We start from the raw sequence: 22,958 nt of genomic DNA, 5'->3' as shown, positions 1-22,958 counted from the left end.
AGGTGAATGAGTCTCATTGAATGTCGTCTCAACTCCATTGAGGTGAATGTGTGACTTTGTACTATGTAGCGTCCAATTCTAACTTTGATAGACATCAGAATCGGACGCTCAGTAAGTCAAACACACATTCACCTTAACAGAGTTTAGATTCTCATTGAATGTCGTCTTAACTCCATTGAGGTGAATGTGTGACTTTGTACTATGTAGCGTCCAATTCTAACTTTGATAGATATCAGAATCGGACGCTCAGTAAGTCAAACACACATTCACCTTAACAGAGTTTAGAGTCTCATTGAATGTCGTTTCAACTCCATTGAGGTGAATGTGTGACTTTGTACTATGTAGCGTCCAATTCTAACTTTAATAGACATCAGAATCGGACGCTCAATAAGTCAAACACACACATTCACCTTAACAGAGTTTAGAGTTTCATTGAATGTCGTCTCAACTCCATTGAGGTGAATGTGTGACTTTGTACTATATTGCGTCCAATTCTGATGTCTGAATGTCGTCTAAACTTCATTGAGGTGAATATATGTCTTTGCCTTACTGAGCGTCCGATTCTACACATCCGAATCAGATACATTATATTTATAATTTATTTACCCTGAACTATATTTTTTGAGCAGTGTGAATTTGAAATTTTTTTTGAAGTATCGAATTTTTAAACACTTCAAAACCAAAGAAATATAACTATTTTCATTTAAGAAAAGTTAAATGAGAAAGAAGATTCAAAGTGCAAGCCAAAGTCAGAATTGGACGCTATATGGCACACAGTACCTAGCAACGATACAATATTGGACCCCAGTCTTTCTGTTGTATAGGCAAAAGGTTGAATTATCCTAAGCTACCATTTTCATCTAAGAAAAGAGAAAATACTCAAGATCCAATGTCGATGTGTCCGTTTCGGATATACCAGAATCAGAATTGGACGCTACCCGCTTTCCCTGCTGCATGGGGATTGTGACACATGGCACATACTTAGTAACGATACAATATTGGACCCCAGTCTTTCTGTTATAAAGACAAAAGGATAACACTAACAACAACAACAATACAATATTGGACCCCAGTCCTAAATTTGAAATATTGGATCAAACCTGGAGTGTTAACAGAATCGGAAGCTCCGGAAGACTAAAACACACATTCACCTCGATCCATTATGGCGATTGTGTGATTTTCAGTTCTGATGCATCCACTTCTTACGGACTACGTAAGACAAGGAAATACATTCACTTTTAGTTGGAGTAGACACTGCGGTGTGACAATTATCGAAACATATTTACGAGATGAGGAAGTTAAGAAATATTCACCTAACAAATTAATTTGAGTTTTAAGCAACATACACAGACAAACTCAGAATTCTAAAGTCATAAGAAAAGTATCCACGCCGATACTGAATATCATCTAACCTTATGTGACTTCCGAAGCTTCCGATTCTGAATTTAGTTCGTATTGAATGTCGTCTAACCTTGTGTGAGGTGAATGTGTGTTTGTCTTCCGAAGCTTCCGATTCTGAATTTAGTTCGTACTGAATGTCGTCTAACCTTGTGTGAGGTGAATGTGTGTCTTTGTCTTCCGAAGCTTCCGATTCTGAATTTAGTTCGTACTGAATGTCGTCTAACTTTGTGTGAGGTGAATGTGTGTCTTTGTCTTCCGAAGCTTCCGATTCTGAATTTAGTTCGTACTGAATGTCGTCTAACCTTGTGTGAGGTGAATGTGTCTTTATCTTCTGAAGCTTCCGATTCTAAATTTAGTTCGTACTGAATGTCGTCTAACCTTGTGTGAGGTGAATGTGTATCTTTGTCTTCCGAAGCTTCCGATTCTGAATTTAGTTCGTACTGAATGTCGTCTAACCTTGTGTGAGGTGAATGTGTATCTTTGTCTTCCGAAGCTTCCGATTCTGAATTTAGTTCGTACTGAATGTCATCTAACCTTGTGTGAGGTGAATGTGTGTCTTTATCTTCCGAAGCTTCCGATTCTGAATTTAGTTCGTACTGAATGTCATCTAACCTTGTGTGAGGTGAATGTGTATCTTTGTCTTCCGAAGCTTCCGATTCTGAATTTAGTTCGTACTGAATGTCATCTAACCTTGTGTGAGGTGAATGTGTCTCAATATCTTCTGAAGCTTCCGATTCTGAATTTAGTTCGTACTGAATGTCATCTAACCTTGTGTGAGGTGAATGTGTATCTTTGTCTTCCAAAGCGTCCGATTCTGAATTTAGTTCGTACTGAATGTCGTCTACCGTTGATTGAAGTGAATGTGTGTCTTTGTCTTCCAAAGCTTCCGATTCTGAATTTAGTTCGTACTGAATGTCGTCTAACCTTGTGTGAGGTGAATGTGTGTCTTTGTCTTCCAAAGCTTCCGATTCTGAATTTAGTTCGTACTGAATGTCGTCTACCTTTGATTGAAGTGAATGTGTGTCTTTGTCTTCCAAAGCTTCCGATTCTGAATTTAGTTCGTACTGAATGTCGTCTACCTTTGATTGAAGTGAATGTGGGTCTTTTTCTTCAGAAGCTTCCGATTCTGAATTTAGTTCGTACTGAATGTCGTCTACCGTTGATTGAAGTGAATGTGTCTTTGACTTCTAAAGCTTCCGATTCTGAATTTAGTTCGTACTGAATGTCGTCTACCTTTGATTGAAGTGAATGTGTGTCTTTGTCTTCCAAAGCTTCCGATTCTGAATTTAGTTCGTACTGAATGTCATCTAACCTTGTGTTAGGTGAATGTGTGTCTTTATCTTCTGAAGCTTCCGATTCTGAATTTAGTTCGTACTGAATGTCGTCTAACCTTGTGTGAGTTGAATGTGTGTCTTTATTTTCCGAAGCTTCCGATTCTGAATTTAGTTCGTACTGAATGTCGTCTAACCTTGTGTGAGTTGAATGTGTCTTTATCTTCCGAAGCTTCCAATTCTGAATTTAGTTCGAATTTGTTTAGTTCCATTTAATTCTTCCCTAATGGTGGTCGGACGTCTAATCGTCCTCGACCGAAATTTTCAAACCAATATGTTTATCGAAGATGAAAAAAATTATTCAAACCGTTACCAATACAGACTCTTATCTCTGGTCAAGAAGATTGCCATTGAGAACGTCAACAACATCAACATCAACGTTTCGTCAAAAACCACCGAAGATATCGTGACGCGATCTTCTTTAGAAAATACGAAAGTAACAATGTCAGAAAAATTACGGTCGATGATTATCAGCAAAGAAGACGAACTCAAAATTAAACAGTGGGGATTAGACACTCGCAGTTTGGTCAAAGTGAGTGTGTGTGTCCGTTGCGACAAACCGTCTCACCAGGACAGGCGACCGAGCATGCATGTTTCTCTAACGCCCTATTATTGGCGCACATTAGAGAATATCACTGATTGTGTCGATAAATTGATCACTCAAGCCTATGAATCGTAGAACTTCAACGAGACACAGTTTGAAAGGATTGCTGATAACGCTGTAAGACATATTGAATCAAAACAAATTTATATTTTATACACTATCCGAAAAATATGTTACGTGTGTGATAAATAAATGCGGGATGACAGACAACACCTGGCATCAATAGTCAAGCATCCATCCGATGTAAGAAGGGTGGAGGCGGTCCTTCCCCGTATCATGACTGTGACGCAAGAGAGGAAGGATAAGGATGGAGGAGGGGAGGGAAGGATCGGGTGGGATGCTCCTTGCGTACAAATACAAGCCCAGCACTTGAGTGTACCAGTAGTAAGAGCAGGCGGGCTTCGTTGAAGACAAAACCGTCAAATATTATTTACTATTTTAAGTAAAGTGACACGCGAAAATATTTTGTTGTTCAATAATAATAAGTTTTACGAATCTATTAACAAAATTGACAGTCTTTTTATTCGTCCTTCAGATGTCTTGGAACGGCATCATCGCCGTCACATAGAAGAATGGAAGAGATGTTTTACCAGATTGGTCAACAATGGTAATATAGAACAATTCAACAGAGCCGTTGCCAATATAAAATCAACTGCCACTACAGTTGGCATGACCATAAGAACAGATACAGACTCTTACTTTACTTGTTTTGACAAATCAGGATTCGATTGCTTCAATCTGTTCAACAGTCATCAAGTATCTTTTGAAATTCACACCGATATTGATCTACTTCTCTTCCTAGCTGTTTTTTTGAAACACAACTGCTTATGGGATGTGATACCCATGGGTGTGCTCAATCACGACGTGCTAGATTACGTTACTCTATTCTTCAAGCAGGAGCAGGGCAGCAGCGAAGGAGGTTCGCGTTCATTCTATGTCTATGACACGTTTGCTGCTATCATCCCACGCTGTCGCGAACCAGTACCAACCGGCACCGCCGCCGCCGCTAGCAACGACAACAGCAGCAATATCAATAACGAAAAGAACTACACGGCCGCAAGACGTCTTCTCTCCATCAACACTCACAATCAGCATTGCATCCATGGACAAGAGAGTCAAATAAGATTGGGTGAGAAGGAGAAATGTCTTTCATGTTTCTGTCACCTTTTCTTCATGGTTAAGTCGAGTGTTGTAATCAAACGAAGAGATGAATTGCAGTCTTACATCGAAAACTGTATGGAAAAGTACGTTGATCAGCGGTTGATTATTCACTTGGATCGTTTGTCTGACCTTCGACCTGAAGACAAATTGGGACCTGATTTTAAATTTTGGAATCTGATTTTTAAGTTGCAAACATAACGATTTTGGGAAGATGGTGTTGATAGTGGTGCTCAACTGTTTCGTCTTCAACAACAAAGGAAGAGCAGAAGGATATTGGTTTGATGTCTTGTTCGTCGGACCTAACTCTTGGAGATTCCAAAATGCTTCTTTTGAGGAAAAGAAGTTTAAAGACTACAACGAACTGGCATGTCTGGAAACGCTGCGACGCTTGCCGATGCCCAACGAGGAGATAGTACACCGTCTCGTCTTCGAGGCCCATTGCAGAGGAGAATCACTGACAGCTGCAGGCGAGGTGATATCAGATGTGTGTCAACTAGTTTACAAAATAAAATGGACATTGAAAACAGAAGATTCGAATTTGACGATAATAATGTTCTAAGAAGTTATGCAGATTTCTGTGACGAAACAATAGTTTATCTCGAGGTGACCGGTTTTCAATCCCTACGTGCTAAAGGCTACCTGAACAGCAATCGCATATCAGCCAAGGTAATGCGAACTCTAGGGTCAAGGGAAGGAGCGCGAGTCTGGTCGGCACATTTAGACGGACAGCAAGAACCTGTGTTGATATTCGAACGATTAACAGGAGACGCATCTTTTGACGCGATGGAGAGAATGGACAGGTTACATCGCGTCTTCTACTACGACATCGAAACTACCTCCAGTAAACTGAATGCTGATTCTTTCAATCCTATCATTACTTCGATAGGAGGAATCTCGAAAGATAGCAAGAAGATGAAGTTGGGAGCTGAAGATCAATACGAAGTCATTCAGATGACGTACTTGGACGGTACGAATCAACCTGGGTTATACTACCCTGTCACCTTATTCAGTCAAATACAGAAAAGAACCTCTTTCTAAATGCAAGATATACAATCCCATTCTCTTTCCGTTTATGTAAATGAAAAGTAAGATTTTATATGAAACTTAAAAAATCAGTAACGTTGTTTTTATTCGCGTCTGGGTTATTTCGCTTCCCCGGTCAATTCAAATCGGGTTTGTGTGAGGTAATGAACAGACTGCTGACACAAGATAATACAAAGGTAGACGACGCATCCGCATCATTGGCTTGTAGCACATCCAATCCATCTGCTTCACAATGGAGATACAGACTTGCGGATTACTCGCCGTTGGACAGGATCAAACACAGCGATGGAGCAATGTCATCCACCAATTCTATAACAACTATGAACACAATCAAGTTGAACATGCAGGAGCAGTCTTGTTAACCGCGATGGTAGAACATTACAGACGTCTGGGATCTAACCTGAGAGACGGAATGTTTATGATACTCACTCACAGTGTTAATGAGAAATGGTGGAGTCGATTGTTCGATTTCGATGACGATGTGATTCTTGCCAAAAGTATATTGATTCAACCCGAAACGATTTCGACGATGTTTGAAGTTTGCCACACGAATAAAAAATACAAGGCGGCTTGTATTCGACTGTTATCTTCCGTGGGATACGATATGAACTTTGTTCGACGCGAAGAAGATATAACCGTAGCAGGACTCATCGAAACCAATAGGAGTCTCCTGCGAATAGCCAAAAGTATGAAGGATTTTATTAGCGAATATTTCATGCACACCCTCTAAAATTGAGACAATAAAGGAAGGCGGACCGAGTCGTGAGCGCTGAGACTTAGGTGTGTTAAACATAATTAGCTATTTAACAGACGTGTGATTACTTGGCAATTCTTCTGTCAAGATACAGAAGGACGGTGTAATAATTTTTCAATCTAGTTAAAAGAATAATTATAATAACGATGAACGATTCGTCGATTTTGATATTGTTAATGGTCTTCGTAGCCATAAGCGTTACGTTAGTGGCTGTGTATCAGAATCGTTTGTTACATCGCGAACCCTTAATTGCAGAACAGGACGCAGACGTTAGTGAAATAGACGACGGATTGCTTTAGCAGCAGCACCGCAGGCAGCGATGGCTACTCTCTCTGACACCGTGAAGCAAAGAATTGAAGCCTTAGTTGACAAGAGGTTGGTTACACTTCAGAAAGAAATTCCGAATCAACCATTGACTTTGTACTTGTTATACGATTATTTGAAAAGATACATTGTTAGTAAAAATCTTGATACGTTTTATAACTTGCTTTTGAATAAATCTATGTTGGCTTTCTCAGATCAAGTGTTCAATTCAGAATCTTTAAAAACTAAGATTAGTGAAGTCATTAAAGTCAACTTAACCGAAACTGTGAGGAATCAACTGGCACGTATCGTGTCGAATGTCAACGAAGATATTATATTTGATTTAACAGTCGATGTTAAACAATTAATCGATGATCATCAATTGCTCAGTGAGAGTAATATGAACACACTTCTTCTTCAAGAATCCTCTTTGCAGAACAAACGACTTCACAAACAAAACCGGTTAAGTCTATTAAATTTTTATTTCGATGATAATACGCAAACTACCTATGTTAACACAAACATACCTCAACAGCACGGAGCCTTCCCGATCCAATTAATTGATAATACTTTTTCAGAAAATGATATAGTGCCTAATGTCTTTTTGTATATTTGGATCGACAAAATATCTACTGGTGCCAATATAATTAATTTTAAAATTCGTTTTAAAAACACTGCAAACTTTAAAGTGTATGTTTCCATGTTTTCAACACGTAGTGACAACAGTGATGCAACATACATTTTTCCAGCCATCCATGAGCTTATGAGTGTAGCAGACAGTCAAGGCGAAGGCGTCTTTTTGGTTCAAGTTAATACAGAACAAATTCCTCAGGCTGTTCAATCGGTAGAATCAAAAACATTTTTCACCATGCTCGCCTACACTGAAGAAAACCTGTAAAAGTAAAATTATAAAAAAATAAGGTTGGAATAAATATAACATTGTATGAATGTCTTTTTATTAATTCGTCAACTCAAAATCAAATCTCTACCGTGATAATTTTGAATTGTATTTCACGTGAAAACGGAAGCTTTGCAAGACAAAAACACACATTCACCTCAACAGAGATTAGACGACATTCAATGTGTGACAGACACACATTCATCTCAACAGAGGTTAGACGACATTCAAATGTAACTATATCTATCTTCCAAACTCTTACTAACATGTTTCGGATGTGTAATATAAATGTCGTCCAAACTCCAACTCATATCTTTACTAGCTAATTTTGAATTGTATTTCACATGTGAAAATCGGAAGCTTTGCAAGACAAAAACACACATTCACCTCAATAGAGGTTAGACGACATTCAATGTGTGTGTCCCTATCTTTATTTCACATGTTTGAGAACCGGTACCTTTGTAAGACAAAGACACACATTCATCTCAACAGAGGTTAGACGACGTCCTCTAACATGTTTCGGAAGTTTTGTTTGTTTTGGAAGTTTTGAAAGACAAGGACACGATTATATTTCACCAGTTATCTCAATGTTTTCTACCTTTTTTGTAGGTTTGAATATTAAATACTCACCAAAATTATCAATTTCTCACTGCTTAAAAAATGTAGTTTAGGTAAACAAATTATCAATTTCTCACTGCTTAAAAAATGTAGTTTAGGTTCCAAAATTATCAATTTCTCACTGCTTAAAAAATGTAGTTTAGGTAAACAAATTATCAATATTAAAATCAGCATGATTTTTTATATAGTTTACTGAACGCAGTAACCGTCTGAAGTTAATTCAAGTTAATGGTGAGTACCCAATGTGCAATGTGTATTCTAGATTTATAAATTGAAATAGAATTACAAGTCGCAAATTGCGCTACTTACTTTTGAAACTACAAATCAACGTTAAATAGAATTTTTAGTATAACATGTTGAATAAATACAGACTAAAACCAAAAACCAAAACTGCTCACAGTCTGTAGAGCGAGTGCTGGAGAAGGAAAAATCTAACGCTCCGCAACCGTAAGAAGCCAAAAAGTGGGGTCCGATATTTTACGTCTACGTGCAAGACAACTTCAGTGGCTTGTGCTTTAATTTTGCAACATGTGGATGAGGGACACACGAACTTCAGATTATATAACTGCATGAAAAACAAAGTGGGTGCAGATCTGCATGAGGATGTATACATCGATAAACAGAGTGCAGAGTGGGGTCCAGATCTGCATAGGGTGTACACATCGCTACACAGAGTAGGGTCCAGATCTGCATGGGGTGTATACATCGATACAGAGAGTGCAGCCAGATCTGCATAGGGGTGTACACATCGCTACACAGAGTAGGGTCCAGATCTGCATGGGGGTGTGCACATCGCTACACAGAGTGGGGTCTAGATTGAAATGTAGAGTCCGATAAGATAAAGGTAGGTTAGAAAATTTAATATATATATTATAATTTTATTGAAATAAGTATAATCTTCATCATAGTTACATTTTAATATATACATGGACAGTCAGAATTGGACACTCTATAGGACAAAAATACACATTCACCTCATGTTTGAATCTGAAGTCCAATAAAACTAAAACACACACATTTGTCAAGGTAGAATCGAACGCTCAACAAGAAGAACATACACATTCACCTCAATAGAGTATAAATGACATTCAGAACATAATTGGGATAGAGTTAGGACAAGATGAGCCTTAGACACCAACTCTTTCAGCACCGTTACTGGGACACTTTGATATAGAGAACTTTCATCAATTAATTACAAAGTCATAGAATTAACATAGAATTGGACACTCATGTTGGAATCGGAAGTCCAAAAAGACTAAAACACACATTTGTCAAGGTAAAATCGGATGCTCCAAGAAATCACATATTCACCTCAATAGAGTATAGATGATATTCAGAAGTTGTACAAAATTGTTCTACACAACAAATGAAAACTATAATCTTCACAACTCGAAGCGGTACTGTATAAATTTACATCATAGTATTGGGATAGAGTTAGGACACAGAGGAGATGAGCCTTAGATACCAACTCTTTCAGCACCGTTACTGGGACACTTTATATCAGAGAACAGATGAACTTTTGCAGTCTTCATACCATGACTATCAAGTTTAGAATCTTTATATATTTAACTACAAAGTCATAGTTTTAACATGGAGTTGTAACTGGATCTGATCACTGGGACACTTTGATACAATAGAGGAAAGATGAGCCTTAGACACCAACTCTTTTAGCACCGTTGCATTCTTCATACACTCCATGACTATTGGATGAGAAACTAGGTTGTCCATTACAGCTTGAGTCCTTGCATCTTTTAACATATTTTGGTTTTCTAATTCAAACGTTATTACATCTTCATTAAAATTCAAATCCATTTCACCTCTCCCTGCGCTTAATTTCTCCTTTAATAGTTCCATTGGGTACATGATCTGATCTAACTCAGAATTTGAAATATCATTCTCTGTTCTTAACAGAAGATGTTTAGGAACTAATTTATGCTGAGGTAGTTCTTGTAGTGTATTATCTAATATTTTAATGTTTGCCATTCTTCGTTCATCTTTACTGAACATAATAGCTTCCAACAGATCAATGAGAGGTAGACTATAAGCTAATACAAAATCAATTGACGCCTTCTTCAACTTTTCACATTTGTTTTGGAGTGTAACTGTGTCTTCACATTTTAGGAACAAATACAATAGATCGATCGCTTGTTCCGTTGGGTTAGTGAGAAGCTTCTTGTCACTCTTTTTTGCATTTGACTTATGGCATGACGACGTCAAAATGATTTCATCGTCGGCAGTAGCTGTGATCTCCCTGTTTTGAATTATCTTTTTTCGTCGATTAAGGAGAAATGATTGGCATTCATCATAAGAAGACTGTAGTTGATACTTCCAAGCGCGAACAACCGAAGAGAGGTTGTTATGTTCTTCGCTCTGCTGTTCCTCACCTGTCTGAGTTGTACTACTACTTGTCTGCTCTTTCTGTTTCTGAAATAATGTCTGCTCTTTCTGTTTCTGAAATAACAATTTCTCAAGATGATTTTTCAACACCTCAGGTAACAAATCACTGTCAACGATAGCTTTGGTGTGAGTCATAGGAGTAAGGCCATCGAATGTTTGCCATCTTCGTTTATAGTTTTTCCCAAATTTAGGATTGAGATCTTGAGATGATGGTTGTTGTTGGTTTGTAATTGATTCATATTCTTCTACTGATTTGTTAACCACATTGTCAATCATTCTCTGCATGACCTCACAAGTTGCTTGAACACCCAGGTTCCAGTCTGGTATTCCAGTCTTCCAAAGATTCGACGTAGTCTCTAGATTCTGCAAAAATAGTAATGATGTAACAATACTGTGACGTAGTCTAGTAATATCATGAGGGTGATAATCACCTGCAAAATCACGAGGGTGTTAATTGCACATATAATAGTGACGTAACAATATTGTGACGTAGTCTCTAGATTCTGCAAAAATAGTAGTGATGTAACAATACTGTGACGTAGTCTAGTAATATCATGAGGGCGATAATCACCTGCAAAATCACGAGGGTGTTAATTGCACATATAATAATGACGTAACAATATTGTGACGTAGTCTCTAGATTCTGCAAAAATAGTAGTGATGTAACAATACTGTGACGTAGTCTAGTAATATCATGAGGGTGATAATCACCTGCAAAATCACGAGGGTGTTAATTGCACATATAGTAATGAAGTATACTGTGACGTAGTCTCTAAATTATCTGCAAAAATAGTAGTGATGTAACAATACTGTGACATAGTCTAGTAATAACACGAGGGTGATAATCACCTGCAAAAAACACGAGGGTGTTAATTGCACATATAGTAGTGACATAATAACACTGTGACGTAGTCTAATAATAACACGAGGGTGATAATCACCTGCAAAAACACGAGGGTGTTAATTACACATATAGTAGTGACGTAACAATATTGTGACGTAGTCTCTAGCAAAAATAGTAGTGGTGTAACAATACTGTGACATAGTCTAGTAATAACACGAGGGTGATAATCACCTGCAAAAAACACGAGGGTGTTAATTGCACATATAGTAGTGACGTAATAACACTGTGACGTAGTCTAATAATAACACGAGGGTGATAATCACCTGCAAGAAACACGAGGGTGTTAATTGCACATATAGTAGTGATATAATAACACTGTGACGTAGTCTAATAATAACACGAGGGTGATAATCACCTGCAAAAACACGAGGGTGTTAATTACACATATAGTAGTGATATAATAACACTGTGACGTAGTCTCTAGGAAATATAAAAATGTAACAATACTGTGACGTAGTCTAATAATAACACGAGGGTGATAATCACCTGCAAAAACACGAGGGTGTTAATTGCACATATAGTAGTGACGTAATAACACTGTGACGTAGTCTATATATTGATAGGAGGTTCACTACTGTGCAAATAACACCTTAGCAGGTGATTATTACCCTCGTGTTATAGCAGACTACGTCACAGTATTGATTGATAGGAGGACTTCCTGTGTGTATTTATACCTTCGTATTTTATCAGGCGTTATTAGAAGACTACCATTGGTTATATTATTGATTCATGTGTGCAATTATCACCCTTGTGATTAACACCCTCGTATTTGAACAGGTGTTATTAGGAGACAGACTACATCACAGTTTGTGCAAGGTGATTAACAGATAGCAAACTACGTCACAGTTGATAGGAGGACTTCCTGCTTCCTGTGTGTATTTACACCCTCGTGTTGAGATTTCCTGTATGTGAATAACACCCTTATGTTAGGAAGTAACGCGATTTGTATCGGCTTCGTCGTCGTCATCACTATTTTCATAACAATCAGGCTACGGTTCATCAGGTTCGGGTGGTGGATGTTTAGATAGTTTTCTTGGTATGGGTATAGGTGGTTCGTGTTTTCTTTTCAGATCATTTAAGCCAGCAAAAGAGGTAAAGTTTTCGCCAAAACACATAGCCATAACGACGTTCGTTTGTTGTGATACACGCTGTTCTTTTCTTACATTAAAGTTTTCAAATATACTAATAATATTCATGTAGTGACTTATCATACTTAAGGGTCCGTGTGTGCTTAAAATAGATATTTAAGTGGACAGTTGAGTATACGTACAAAATTTCATGAACCACAAGTATACGTACGACGGGTGCATCACAAGCTCTCCTGAGCCCACCAACTGTGTATGCAACGCGGTCAGAACAAGTATGAACTTTTGTTGAAAGAGATATGTGTCATCAGGGTGGTACATGAAGACGGGGATCAACATAGATGACATGATTATAGAAATGAAAAGAGCTTATGATAATTTTCAGACAGATAACCAGAAACAAGTATGTGTTGAAGTAGAACAGATCGTTCCGTTTCTCACCAATGAGCAGATACAGAACATTCTCGCTCGAATCGTTCAAGTTGAATCTGAAACTAAAAATGAACTCGTCCAAAAAAACTATTCACAGAAGAGTTTGTTTCCTTATCTCAAAGTCTTAAGTCTGAATGACCGTTTGCAATTTAAGAACGATGTGCAAAATGTTTCATGGATGAAGAACAGCAAATGACTCTGAACGACCTCATTGCGACATCCCGGAAGAACCTTAGCTTGATGCGATCCTGTCAGTTATTCAGATCCCTTATGAAAATGTTGAAAATGAGTTCTACGAACACATCTACAAGGCATTCGCTTCTTCCTTGCGATGCAGAGACACCTTCCATTGTCTAGAACTCGACCTGCAGAGACAACAGAGAATTAACGAAACGGCTTTAGCTGTAAAGAAAAATCAAGAGATGACGAACTATCAAGTATTGGAAGTCATGCAAACAACTACCCATGTGAATCCTCCTATTACATCAAACACAAACATACCAGTCATTACAACCGACATCAATGCAACTATGATCGGTTTCCATCCATTGACTATAGCCAAACATTTCAAGAATGTCGTCGTCCAGGAAAGTGATGATGATAAGCAACTAACGTACTACGATGGGCATGGTCTGGTCTCCACTCACGTTGACAGCATTCCCGATCCTTACGTCAATCTGACCGACACCGTCAGTATCGACCTGGCTGAAACCTTGATGTTAGAGACACCGTTCACCAGCAGTGTACTTCCAATTCGAAACAACGAAGACGGAGAGGATAGGGTTGCAGTTCCTAGATACATCACTAACATGTGGACTTTCATCAACGATGATATTCACATGCTCTTACAACCTCCGATGTTCGCTTACAGTGACTTTAATAGTTTTAAGGATTACAAGAACTATGATTTCAGACAGTCCCCAAGTGAAGGCGAAGGTGGTTACGCCGACGGCGTCATGAGGATGACTCTGCGTGGAAATGTGTTCAATGCACTCACTGAAAGACAACGCCATGAGTATGGTATCAAAGATGCAAGTAGTGTCATTTTAGGACAAGTCATAGTTACTATGTTGTTGAAAACTCTGGACGCTCTACCCTTGTGTTTTCCACCATCACCGTCATCAACCCCTAGTGGTTTGAACATGCACGCCCGCGCTCTAGTCTTCACTATCCTAAGCTGTATGTGGTCGGGCACTTACAGCATGTTGGACACGGCACCTCTCATCATCTTTGGGGACTCTGTTAACATTAACAAGTTTGGAATAACTAATTTGAAAAATGCAGGATTGTTAGCGGCGAATCTTTGGAAGACTGGAATACCAGACTGGAACCTGGGTGTTCAAGCAACTTGTGAGGTCATGCAGAGAATGATTGACAATGTGGTTAACAAATCAGTAGAAGAATATGAATCAATTACAAACCAACAACAACCATCATCTCAAGATCTCAATCCTAAATTTGGGAAAAACTATAAACGAAGATGGCAAGCATTCGATGACCTTACTCCTATGACTCACACCAAAGCTATCGTTGACAGTGATTTGTTACCTGAGGTGTATAATCTCTGTACTCCGATAGAACAACCTTCTTGATTAATGATCTTGACAAAAAGATCTAATTTTTCAAACGGATCATGAAAATCGATTTCTCCGGCTACTGTCGCTAAGACAGTTTTCTCTCTTTGCGTTGAATCGTTTTCTTCTGACAACGTTCGCTTCTTCATCATTTTGGGATCTCCGACATGTTTAAGAAATGTTTTTAAAATCGAATCTATTTCCTCTTTTTGTTTGGAAAGAATTTCTAAATCAGAAACGACTCGTTGAGAGAGAGAAGTGTCAACCACGGTATGATTCAAAGCCGCATGACACATACTATCGGTAGCCGTGTCATCTCTGTAGGAAGGAGTAGCAACAGTTAATAGGTTAGCTACTACCTCGATGAGGCCAGCAAAGTTAACTTTAAGTTCTGCGTCATCCTCCGGATCCATTTCAATTATTATCAAGATATCCAATAAAAGTTAATCCATTCTCTATTTTTTTAATTTACATATTACAATTAAAAAAAGAAACAACATTTCATGTAAAATTATTTATATTTATGTTAAATAAAACGTACTTGGTTTTTTCAAATATGTTTGAAAAAGTCAAAGATAAACTATATTGTAGAACTATGAAGTAGAATCTGACGTTCCGCAGAACCAACTTAGCGAACTACATCAAATACGAAAACCAAGACACGTAAAGGTGTATAAAACCAACCAACGCACGCACGCACGCACGCACACACGCACATACGCACGCACACACACAGGATGTGACGTAGCCACTGTTAAATACCATGCACCACTGGAGGAAACGAAGGAGTGGGCGGGGCATGGGAACAAACGTGTTTGCTACATGTGTATATCTCCCGCAGTTATTTAAAACAAGCGTTAGTGTGTGATGTGTCATTGACGGTGCAGGTCTGTGAGGTGGGAAGAAAGCAGCGGGTGGACCAGGTGGTGGTGGGGTTGACGAGGGAATATAGGCAGAAGGGTGGTTGTGATGCGGCTGGCGATATCTCATGTAGGGTTCGTGACGTTGTTCGTATTCGTACACATCCTCGTCACCGTAGAATTCTTCTCCTTCATAAGGGGCATGATGACCACCAACACGGTAAGAAGTGTTTGGGATAGCTTCTGTTGACCTGTAATGTGAATAACGATTATTACTGGATCCAGAGTCGTATCCACCCTCATAGTGATAAGGCTGACGGTTGACAGGAAGTGGAGAGAAGTGGTGGTGTTGTCGTTGATGATGATGTTGTGGTGGTCGATTACGAGGGCGGTGGTTGTTGATGGTGGTGATGATTTGGTTGTTCTCAGAGGACCCAGCTATGTCTTTTTTGCAAGTACTGCTGCCTACGTCACTGCTGTCGTCGTATCTGCTACCACCACCGTTGTTAACCGTTTGACGTATGTCACCAATCTTTTTTTCTTGGACAGGGGCAGCCGATGTCGCTGTTTGATGTTCAAGATCTGATCTTTTAAATTTTGAAACTATTTTCTCGTCAATAGGTTTTTTCGTTTCTTGTCAACAAAAGGTATTAATGTAGTTGCGTCATCGACGACAGTAGTTGTTGAAAACATGATAGTGTTTCAGATTGAAAGTTTAACTGAATTAAGTTGTGTCTAGCTTTCTACACCGAACAATGACTGACGCCGTCCGTGCTTCCCATTTATACCAGGTGTTGTGTATACAAGGAGGAGGGGGGTGGTGTACAAGTGATGTGTCATGTGTCATGTGGGCGGAGTAAATGAAAAAAATAACCAGAACTAACAACACGAATTAAGCGAGGCAGAGGGCGGGGTTGGGCGTGGATAACGGATAGGGGCGGAGCAACGTCAGTGAAGAGAGATGGACGGCACAAGCGAGTAGAATTGGTGCCCGTTAAGACTGAAAATATACATTCACATCATGAAAACAAACACTACATTCACACTAAGCAATTTTTTTCTCTCATAGTTGAGAATGTACGAGAGCGGGACGCTGAATGCTGGGTTGAGAGCGGAAGGGTGAATGTGTGTTTTAGACTCGCCACTAGCCCGATTCTGAGGCGAGCGGGACGCTGAATACTGGGTTGAGAGCGAAAGAGTGAATGTGTGTTTTAGACTGGCCAGTAGCCCAATTCTGAGGCGAGCGGGACGCTGAATGCTGGGTTGAGAGCGGAAGGGTGAATGTGTGTTTTAGACTTGCCAGTAGCCCGATTCTGAGGCGAGCGGGACGCTGAATGCTCAGTTAAGAGCGGAAGGGAGAATATGTGTTTTAGACTCGCCAGTAGCCCGATTCTGAGGCGAGTGGGACGCTGAATGCTCAGTTAAGAGCGGAAGGGTGAATGTGTGTTTTAGACTCTCCAGTAGCCCGATTCTGAGGCGAGCGGGACGCTGAATGCTGGGTTGAGAGCGGAAGGGTGAATGTGTGTTTTAGACTCGCCAGTAGCCCGATTCTGAGGCGAGCGGGACGCTGAATGCTGGGTTGAGAGCGGAAGGGTGAATGTGTGTTTTAGACTCTCCAGTAGCCCGATTCTGAGGCGAGCGGGACGCTGAATGCTGGGTTGAGAGCGGAAGGGTGAATGTGTGTTTTAGACTGGCCAGTAGCCCGATTCTGAGGCGAGCGGGACGCTGAATGCTGGGTTGAGAGCGGAAGGGTGAATGTGTGTTTTAGACTCGCCAGTAGCCCGATTCTGAGGCGAGAGGGACGCTGAACTCTGGGTTGATTTGATTTGATTTGATTAATCTATTACGCCGTGAGCGTCAAACAAGTATACAAAAGTTGTGGTATACAGTAATTATAGAGCGAAAGAGTGAATGTGTGTTTTAGACTGGCCATTAACCCGAGAGCGGGACGCTGACACTATACTAACTAAATTCAGAATCGGAAGCTTTGGAAGACAAAGACACACATTCACTTCAATCAAAGGTAGACGACATTCATTCAGTATGAACTAAATTCAGAATCGGAAGCTTCGGAAGACAAAGACACACATTCACTTCAATCAAAGGTAGACGACATTCATTCAGTACGAACTAAATTCAGAATCGGAAGCTTCGGAAGACAAAGACACACATTCACCTCATATAAGGTTAGACGACATTCAGTACGAACTAAATTCAGAATCGGAAGCTTTGGAAGACAAAGACACACATTCACTTCAATCAAAGGTAGACGACATTCATTCAGTACGAACTAAATTCAGAATCGGAAGCTTTGGAAGACAAAGACACACATTCACCTCATATAAGGTTAGACGACATTCAGTACGAACTAAATTCAGAATCGGAAGCTTAGGAAGACAAAGACACACATTCACCTCATATAAGGTTAGATGACATTCAGTACGAACTAAATTCAGAATCGGAAGCTTTGGAAGACAAAGACACACATTCACTTCAATCAAAGGTAGACGACATTCATTCAGTACGAACTAAATTCAGAATCGGAAGCTTCGGAAGACAAAGACACACATTCACCTCATATAAGGTTAGATGACATTCAGTACGAACTAAATTCAGAATCGGAAGCTTTGGAAGACAAAGACACACATTCACTTTAATCAAAGGTAGACGACATTCATTCAGTATGAACTAAATTCAGAATCGGAAGCTTCGGAAGACAAAGACACACATTCACCTCACATAAGGTTAGATGACATTCAGTATGAACTAAATTCAGAATCGGAAGCTTCGGAAGACAAAGACACATTCACCTCACTACTGCCCAGTAGCCCGATTCTGAGGCGAGTTGAAGAGCGAGACGCTAAATGCCATACCATGTGTTTAATCTCGCGCGGTAAATGCAAGGTTGAGAGCGGAAGGGTGAATATGTGCTTTATTCTCGCAAGTAACCCGATTCTGAGAGCGGGACGACGCTGAATGAGAGCGGAAGGAAGGGACTTGCTTGCTGCTTCTTGACAACGCTAACGCGGCAGCGTGCGCTCCGTTTGTTGTTGCTACCACATGCTGGTGGTGACACACATGGCACATGCTGGTGGTGACACAATAGCATGGCAGCACCTGATTTTCCCCCCGTCCCCCCATGACAAATGAAGATATCTTTCTCTCTTATCATATAGTCTTTTTTTTTATAATTCTCAGTATTCAAGCTGCTTAGTTACGACGACGACGTCTTGAAGGTAATAGAAACAATATCACGCAAACTTTCTTCAAACCTTTTTTTTTATTTCTTATCTTATACAGAATCGCTTTAAGTAATCCTAGTTAGTGACAATGTGTTCCATTTATTTCGGCAGCAAGACCGCGAACTCAAAATCAAGAATAGTTAATGTGCATCCTTGACCCTGTACAGATCCGGACCCCACTCTAATTCTGATTCGTCACATGCATATGTCGTGACCCACAAAAAATTATCATATCAAATCAAACCACATCCAAATTCAGACTCCTATTCCCAAAACTCCGTTTGTTGACATCAATCTTCATTTCATAACGGTTCAGAGTCGTATTACATCAGCACGTACAAATCCGGACCCCACTCTAACTCTGACTCGTCACATGTATATGTCGTGAACCACGTCCACATCAATCTTCATTTCATAACGGTTCAGAGTCGTAATACATCAGCACGTACAAATCCGGACCCCACTCTAACTCTGACTCGTCACATGTATATGTCGTGGACCACGTCCAAATTCAGACTCCTTCTCCTCAATAGATTCCATTTGTTGACAAAACTAACTTATCAGTCTTGATAATCAACTTCAAATATATGCAACCCATATATACCACCCACATCCAAATTCAGATCCCAGTTGAAATTTACACAATTTATTCATCTGTCATAATCCCGTCCAAATCCGGACCCAACTTTACCTACATTTGTGTTGTGTAAGTGTGTGTGTGTGCGGGTGTGTGCGGGGTGGTGTACGAGAAGAGAGGGCATGGGGGTGGGGTGTTCGGCGGCGTTCGGCGGCGCGCCTCCTCGAAGATGATGAACAAACTGACAGATGCCGCCTTTTGTTTACCATCCGTTTAAAAGAAGCGTGCAAGCTAATGTTTAATTTAGTAGGTTCCCAACCCGTACCAGATATTATTGTGTGTACATGACCCAATTATAGCGTCTGTTGGTCTCTCCCAAAGTTGTGCGTGCGTGATTACAAATATTTAAGCTTACATTACATTCTCGCATATGCATTAGCAAGAGTGCATGCACTTATTGTTGATCAGTGATTGTGATTATTATTTTTCTTTTTAATTTTTCAGACTTCAAAATGTGTGACGCAGCGAAAATTGTTTCCAGTCTTGGAACCGCATTTGCTTCTAAAAAACCGAAGAAGAAACCTCTGCGAAACATACTCGAAAAACAACTGGAGGAATACCAGCAGCAAATCTTATTATCAAGTGCCAAAATATTTCTGTTTTTCAAAAAACCATATGTGACAGAGCCCTGTTCAAATATCTGTTGAATGTCACACCGATTTGCAAAGAGAAAAAATGCAGAGATGAAGAAATTGTTGACAAAGGCTATCCATAACAAGGCATACGCTGATACACCCAATGATCGCCTCTACTCCATGGGAGAATGCTACTACACATTGCTGAATTGCACAGACATGCGTAAGTTTTTTAACATTTTTTTTTTGTTATTGATATGATTTTTTTTTATTTAGCTTGTTGATTTTTTTTAAGATTTTAATTTTCTTAACCATTTTTTTTTTCATTTCAGTCGATGCAGGTTCCAAAGAAGGTCTTAAAACATCCATGAAATCAGCACTGAATATAGAATGGCAAAATGCAAGTCCGCAACTGTCAACCAAGGTGATAGTATCATGAACTTCTGTCATAATGTGAATAACTTACTTAAAAGTTTTGATTTGCAAAATTGTGATTTTCGAAATCTGATCCTGAATACGTTCATACGCGAAGATTTCATCCCAGTTCACCGGTTTAATCAGACGATTTGTGAGATGACCTTTGAAACTCTGAAGTCTATTAATATCGATTTACAATTTTGTCAACTGCACGACATCCCAGACAACGTAAAGAACAAACGCCAAATGGCAGACATCGAAAGATCGAACACCTGCAGCAAATGTCAAATGTCATTGAGTGTTATCCGCGCCAAGGAGTGGCTGACCCGAAACATGGACGTCCCCAATCCTAAATTACGATCGCTCTTCATCCAACATGCCTTTACTGAAAATTGGAACCTAAATCAAGAGACTATCCATGCGGCTATGCAGAAAGGAGTCAATGTTGTCATTCAAGAAGTTTTTTGTTCCATCATCAATTTCATGAAATACATGTCCATGATAAGCGAGTCTTCCTCCATGCTCCTGAAAAAGCCATGTCAGACAGTAAGATTGAAAAACCAACAACAACAATTATTCTCCAAAGTGTTACATGAAGCGTTGTTACACTCGTACAATCTGGACATGCCCGTCAATGATTCAAAACCACCCCAAAGAAAGATCGAAGTAGTGGAAATATCAATTCCAGTACAGACCACTTCTAGAAAACGCTCCAAATTTTCGATGTCAGAAATTCGGTCCTCCCCTATGGTGATCACAGTACCTGCCAAAAATTTGATATCTAAAGATGGAGCAACAGCCTTAGGTGAAACACTTCGCAAGCAATTCGAAGATACTCACGGATCAAACACATTCACCAAAAGGGTGACCGAAAGAGTAACACCTATCCCAACTTCACCAAAATGTATGAGAACACAGACGCCCAGTTGAACGCGCTACGGCACGCGATCATAGCCCAATATCGTTCATGGATGTCGGTAACATCTACTCCCCTTGCGAATCACCTGTATGGTTCCATCATGTCAGTGGATCAGCTCTTCATCAATCATCAGTTTGATAAAGATATCATTGATGTCGACTCGAAAACCATGACCGGTGGTATAATCACCAAGGCGCTGGATGACAGTGGTAAAACCCAGTCCAACCTGTTTACCAATGCTACACCTTTTGAAATGTTTGTCCTGAACACCATCATGAACAACATAATACTAGTGGTTCCCTCATGTTTACTACGCATTGCTGTGAAAAACAAGTGCGCTGAAGCGACTCAACCATCACATGAGGTAGTGAGTAGCAACAACAAGAAAAACATATTGGGCAAGCACGAAACAGCGTTAAAAGATCTCAACAAAGAAATCTCCCTTGCTTTCTCTTTATTACAAGAAATGACAGGATAGTTTTGGAACAACGTCTTTACGTTTCTCAACAGTCACTTCACCCACAACGATTACAAGATCAAGTTGCATCATCTCAACCAAATGATCAGAAATGGAAACCATAAACTACATCTAGACGACTTCGTTCTCATGGGTATCGACATCACCTATTTGCTCTCCCGATTCATTTACATTCACCTGTGCATCAGTAACATGGTGACATCACACCATGAACCTGCACTTCCCTACATCTGCTACGAACAAATGTATGTGTTCGTGCGCGAAATCGGTCTCGATAGGAGTGAGTTTCTGCAAGAGTTCTTCTTGCTGAACAAGGACGATGCCGCAGAACGGTGCTTAGAATGGGGCCTCTACCGTCTCGGATTTTTGTCGCCTTCTCGTGAGCTTCCACCCATCTTTGAATTAGATGTCAACAAACACCTCTACGGAGTCGATGCAAGCCAAATGACTATCAACAGCATTCCAAAAAACGTTGTCAAATCTGAACGCAGAAAAAAGAAGAAAACACCCGCTGATGTTCATGATAACACTAGTGATGATAATGATGATAAAAACAAGGATGTTCCTACAGTGATTAAAGTAGTCACACGTCCCGAAAAACCCATTCTGTGTGTACTGAATGATGATGATGATGTCTTTGATAAAGACATAGTAATCGGAACGATCGAATCCCAATCACAGCATGACAGGAGTTACAATTCTTCAGATGATGATGATCTGCCTATCAGAAGGATTCAAGATTCAGATCTGCGTGAATTGATCAAACCCAAAATTTCATGGCGTAAATTCATAGAAAGATCCAATTCCGAAAAACGAAGTTGCAGCGATTCTTCTTCATCAAAGAGTAAGAGGATCAAAAAAGATTTGAGTGTAAGTCGTCACCGCTCAACTCACAGAGGTTCTAGTGTTAAAAAGGAGCGGTGTGCACATCCCAGTACAGCAGTGACGACGTCCAGAGATTCTGGTGAAAAAAAGGAGCGTGTGCATCCCAGTTCAGCAGCAACAGAGGCGACGACATCCAGGGGTTCTGGTGAAAAACAGGAGCGTGTGCATCCCACTTCAGCAGCAGAGGAGGAGGCGAAGACGTCTACATTGCAAGCTGAAGCATCTACATCCAGTACACCAACGCAGCAAGAGTCAGAATTTTGAAAAATAAAGCCAAAGAATACGTCATGATGCGAGAAGCAATGATGGCGACGACGGTACCCTCCTCCGTTGATATGAGTGCACAGACATCTGAAATCAAAAAAAAACACAAGAAAAGAATCATTAAAGAGATGATGATGATGACAACAGACCAAAAAGAAGAGTACATCAACACCAC

This window comes from Eriocheir sinensis, unplaced genomic scaffold, assembly GCF_024679095.1.
Source record: "Eriocheir sinensis breed Jianghai 21 unplaced genomic scaffold, ASM2467909v1 Scaffold91, whole genome shotgun sequence".
NCBI lineage: Eukaryota > Metazoa > Arthropoda > Malacostraca > Decapoda > Varunidae > Eriocheir > Eriocheir sinensis.
The sequence above is the reverse complement of the archived record's forward strand: the minus strand, read 5'-3'. Positions refer to the sequence as shown.